This window comes from Schistocerca americana, chromosome 1, assembly GCF_021461395.2.
Source record: "Schistocerca americana isolate TAMUIC-IGC-003095 chromosome 1, iqSchAmer2.1, whole genome shotgun sequence".
Classification (NCBI taxonomy): Eukaryota; Metazoa; Arthropoda; class Insecta; order Orthoptera; family Acrididae; genus Schistocerca; species Schistocerca americana.
In genome coordinates this window covers 732,346,808-732,352,807 of record NC_060119.1, presented here as the reverse complement: position 1 = coordinate 732,352,807, position 6,000 = coordinate 732,346,808, and positions in this window count along the sequence as shown.

Sequence of the window (6,000 nt, the reverse complement as noted above, 5' to 3'; positions counted from 1 at the left end):
ATTCGTTAACATCGAGTATTGATTTAAGTGTCAGGAAGTCGTTTCTGAAAGTATTTGTATGGAGTGTAGCCATGTATGGAAGTGAAACGTGGACGATAAATAGTTTGGGTAAGGAGAGAATAGAAGCTTCCGAAATGTGCTGCTACGGAAGAATGCTGAAGATTAGATGGGTAGATCACATAACTAGTGAGGAGGTATTGAATAGAATTGGGAGGAAGAGGAGTTTGTGGCACAACTCGACTCGAAAAAAAATGGTTCAAATGGCTCTGAGCACTATGGGACTTAACAGCTGTGGTCATCAGTCCCCTAGAACTTAGAACTACTTAAACCTAACTAACCTAAGGACATCACACACATCCATGCCCGAGGCAGGATTCGAACCTGCGACCGTAGCAGTCGCGCGGTTCCGGACTGCGCGCCTAGGACTAGAAAAAGGGATCGCTTGGTGGGACATGTTCTGAGGCATCAAGGGATCACCAATTTAGTATTGGAGGGCAGCGTGGAAGGAGACAGAGAGATGAATACACTAAGCAGATTCAGAAGGATGTAGGCTGCAGTAGGTACTGGAGATGAAGAAGCTTGCACAGGATATAGTAGCATGGAGAGCTGCATCGAACCAGTCTCTGGACTGAAGAGCACAACGACAACATCTCAGAAGGAAGCAGGACGCTGCAGGTGCAGGGAGTTTAGCCGCTACTTTGGACGCGGACCCTCCTCTCGCAGCTAGTAGCGCAGTGTCGCGGACGCGGCTGGCCCGGGCGCGAGCACGGGCAGGGCCGCGCTAATCTTAGCGTTGGCGTTTTTGGCGCCGCTGCAGACGCCGGCTGTTGCGTCACGCCGCGCGGGGCAGACGCGGGAGGCAGCGGCGGCGGCGGCGGCGGCTTCCGCGTCCGCGGAGCGATCCGCGAGCTGCGAGCTGCGGGCCCAGGCCGGCAGGTGCCGCTGGACCACCAGGAATAGGCTGGACGACCGCCAGCCGGCGCCGGCCCGCTCTCTGGCCACAGGAAAAAAGAAAACACTGCTCCATTCCGCTAATGCGCTCAATCGTGCAATATCGCGGCGTCTGGGGGTCTAATGTTACACTGTGGGGACCATTACAGTCTGCCGTGATGAACACATCATCCACGCTTGACTTACCAGGGGCAGCCATGAAGTTTTATCACCTCGAGAAAACAAAGTTGCGTCTACGAAAATACTGATGGTGTTAAGAGAATGAGATTTTCACTCTGCAGCGGAGTGTGCTCTGATATGAAACTTCCTGGTAGATTAAAACTGTGTCCCGGACCGAAACTCGAACTCGGGACCTTTGCCTTTCACGGGCAAGTGCTCTACCATCCACTTGCCCGCGAAAGGCAAAGGTCCCGAGCACGAGTCTCGGACCGGCACACTGTTTTAATCAGCCGGGAAGTTTCATAGCAGTGCACACTCCGCTGCAGAGGGAAAATCTCATTCTGGAAACATCCCCCCAGGCTATGGCTAAGCCATGTCTCCGCAATATCCTTTCTTCAAGGAGACGGAAAATCATCGAGTAAAACTGAAGTGATATCAGATGTTTCCCAGGGAAGCGTCCTGGGACCTCTGCTGTTCCTGATCTATATAAATGACCTGGGTGACAATCTGAGCAGTTCTCTTAGGTTGTTCGTAGATGATGCTGTAATTTACCGTCTAGTAAGGTCATCCGAAGACCAGTATCAGTTGCAAAGCGATTTAGAAAAGATTGTTGTGTGGTGTGGCAGGTGGCAGTTGACACTAAATAACGAAAAGTGTGACGTGATCCACATGACTTCCAAAAGAAATCCGTTGGAATTCGATTACTCGATAAACAGTACAATTCTCAAGGCTGTCAATTCAACTAAGTACATGGGTGTTAAAATTAGGAACAACTTCAGTTGGAAAGACCACATAGATAATACTGTGGGGAAGGCGAGCCAAAGGTTGCGTTTCATTGGCAGGACACTTAGAAGATGCAACAAGTCCACTGAAGAGACAGCTTACACTACACTCGTTCGTTCTCTGTTAGAATAGTGCTGCGCGGTGTGGGATCCTTACCAGGTGGGATTGACGGAGGACATCGAAAGGGTGCAAAAAAGGGTAGCTCGGTTTGAATTATCACGTAATAGGGGAGAGAGTGTGTACGATACGCGAGTTGGGATGGAAGTCATTAAAGCAAAGACGTTTTTCGTCGCGGCGAGATCTATTTACGAAATTTCAGTCGCCAACTTTCTCTTCCGAATGCGAAAATATTTTGTTGAGTCCAACCTACATAGGTAGGACTGATCATCGAAATAAAATAAGAGAAACAGAGCTCGAACAGGAAGGTTTAGGTGTTCGTTTTTCCCGCGCGCTGTTCGGGAGTGGAATGGTAGAGAGATGATATGATTGTGGTTCGATGAACCCTCTGCCAAGCACTTATATGTGAATTGCAGAGTAATCACGTAGATGCAGATGTGGAGTGCTAGTTCTACAAGGTCCGCAGGAGAGCTTCTGTGAAGTTTGGAAGGTAGGAGACGAGATACTGGCAGAAGTAAAGCTGTGAGGACGGGGCGTGAGTCGTGCTTGGGTAACTCCGATGGTAGAGCACTTGCCAGCGAAAGGCAAAGGTCCCGAGTTCGAGTCTCGGTCCGGCATACAGTTTTAATCTGTCAGGAAGTTTCACTGATGGTGTTAGTCCATCTCTATATACGCACCCTTCAGTGCTACGCACTTTTCCCAACGATTGATGACTTCGTGGAGGCCTCGGATTCTAGAAGTCTGCATTTTTGCTGTTCAGGAAACGAACCATCTCGAAAATCACCTTGTCGACAATCTGGAAATGCCAATCATTTGGTGAACTTACGTACAGACATTGGACAATTTCAGCTCACAGCAATCTGGAATCGAATTATACATTTGAAGACTTTTTTTTAGTTAAGGCCCACATTTGGCGCTAATTAATGTTAATTACATTTATTGATCACTGGCTGAGTACCCGGCGTAGTTCGGGTATGTATTTATTCTAACCTTCCATTAGTCCATTTCTTCCTTCCTCCTTTCTCTGTCCACCTCCTCACCCGCACCACTCCCTGTCCATCTCCTCCTTCTCCTTCCCTCTGTTCATGCCCTCCCCCCTTTTCTCTTTCCGTTACCACGTCATCATCATCCCAACCCTAACAGGAAATTGGCGTTTCTCATCCCTACAACATTTGTTTCCAGATAGCAGATGACATGTACATCAAGTTTGGTTGAAATCGATTCAGTAGATTAGAACGATCTTCTCATCTGCGACTTGGCCCGGATTCGCACGTGTCGTATATATTTTACCTACATTTATCGTATTTCCCACGTATTTCATATTTCATCTTCATATTTAGGGGATTTCGACGGTGAAAGTCACTCGTAAGAACTCTTCTCTCTGAAAGTATTCGCGTGCTATCTGACATACGTTTAGTTCTGACGATATCTTCTAGCTCCTCGTCCCGTTGCTGTGTCAAATTGTCAGCTCTCTTCATCTCAACGATAAGCTTTGATTGTGAAAATATCGTCGTCGCTGTAACCCAACAAAACACATTGCGACTACGTCTGGTCCCTGTTCCGAAAAATCGCACTTCCCCGTCTCTCTCTCTCTGTGTCGCTTCGCCTCCGGGCTGCGATATTTTCTCCCCGGCCCTCTTCCCCTTCAGCTATAGTGCCATAGGTTGAGGACGATATGCGTCTTCACTTCCTCCCTCCTCTCTCTCCCCCCCCCCCCCCCCCAATGCCTGCTCCCCGCCAATATTCCTCATCAAGAACAGATTAGATTTGCTTTTGCGCTTATAAGAAGAGACTGCGTATCAAGCCAACAGAAAGATCAATAGAACGCTCAGCTCATTCTATCGAGCTATCTCCAGCAAGCTACCACGTTTGGTGGACAATAGCTCATCTCTGAAAAGCAAAGAAATGATTTCGGTGAAACACGACCACAATTTGATGAAAATTACATCTACATCTTCACACATATTCTGAAAGCCACCGTATGTATGAAGATAGAGATCTATTTTTTTTTTTGTTGACTTGATACATTGTCTCTTCTTGTAAGTGCAAAAGCAAACCTAATCCGTTCTTGATGAGGAATGGCGGCGGTGAGCAGGCATTGGTGGGGGGGGGGGGGGGCAGAGAAGGGAGGAAGGGAAGACGCACATCGACCTCGACCTATAGCACTGTAGCTGAAGGGGAAGAGGGCAGGGGAGAAAAAATCGCAGCCCGGAGCCGATGCGACAGAGAGAGAGGCGGGGAAGTGGGCGTTTCTCATCCCTACAGCATTTGTTTCCAGATAGTACGTGACATGCATGGGGGGGTATACCTTTTACCACTGCTTATCATTTCCTTTCCTATCCCACTTACAAACGGACCGAGGCAAAAACGACTGCCTACGTGCTTCCGTACGAGCCCTAATTTCTCTTATCTTGTCTTTGCGATCATTACACAAAATGTACGATGGTGGCAACAGAATCCTTCTGCAGTCAGCTGAAAATGTCGGTTTTCTCGATATTCTCAATAGTGTTTGAAAAAAGAATGTCATCTTCTCTCCAAGGATTACCATTAGAGTTACCGAAGCATCTCCATGATATTCTCGTGTTGATCGGACCTACCGTCAACAAATCTACCAGTCCGCTTCTGAATTGGGCCTATGCCTTCCTTTAATTCGACCTGGTAGGGATCCCAAACACTCGAGCAGTACTGAAGAACTGGTCGCAATGGTGCTCTATACGCTGCTCGGCCTATAGATGAGCTACAGCTTCCTAAAATCCTCCCAATAAACGGAAGTCGTTTATTCGCCTTCACTACTACCATACTTACGCGCTTCTTCCATTCCATATTCAAATGTGCTTGATAACTAATTTAAAAGATGTACAGAAATATGAATAATGTTGCATTTCTGTCAATAACAGAATTTCTGAGGAGAACAATACGAAAATTAAAATTGATTGTTTTTTTTTTTTTTTTAAATGGACTTGTAGTCCGGGGTGATATGTTATCGAATCACGTAATATAAACAAACCAATCCTCAACCATCTGACTGCGAGTTTTTAAATATCCTCTAACGTGTCCTACCAACTGTTCTGCAATGCTCCCATACACAACAGACAACTTACCTCGTCTTGCTGCTGCAGCTGCATGATCACCAACATGCTAAAATCTTTCAAAAGCAATACTGCGATCCATGCAGAGTTCAATGCATGGAATAATTGCAACAATTACTGCCACACTATTATTCATAGAAACTAAATGATCGAGAGGGGTTTGGTCAGCTAACCTTAAACACTGTAAAGAAAAATGAAAGAAATTAATAAAAGATTTTAATTTACTATATAAAGGAAATTGATGACTTTAATGCTGACAAACTTTTCACAAACTTTTAATTATGACTTTTAATTATTTCTCAATAAATAATAATGTCGTGTGGCTAGGGCCTCCCGTCGGGTAGACCGTTCGCTTGGTGCAAGTCTTTCGATTGGACGCCACTTCGGCGACTTGCGCGTCGATGGGGATGAAATGATGATGATTAGGACAACACAGCAATCTCCGACCCAGCCGGGAATCGAACCCGGGCTCTTAGGATTGACAGTCTGTCGCGCTGACTACTTTTTCTTTCTTTTTCTTTTTTTTCTTTTTTCTTTTTTTGTTCGCTTTCGTTCGTTGCATCTGCTCGGGGTGGACGCCGTAAGACATCCGTTTAATTTCGTTGTTGATCAATTAACTCAGTTTCTTTTTTATTACAGAGGACTGCTAACCCTCTGACCGAAGACACTGAGCTACCGTGCCGGCTCCCGTCGGGTAGACCGTTCGCCGGGTGCAAGTCTTTCGATTTGACGCCACTTCGGCGACTTGCGCGTCCATGGGGATGAAATGATGATGATTAGGACAACACAACACCCAATCCCTGAGCGGAGAAAATCTCCGACCCAGCCGGGAATCGAACCCGCGCCCTTAGGATTGATATTCTGTCGCGCTGACCACTCAGCTACCAGGGGCGGACTATTT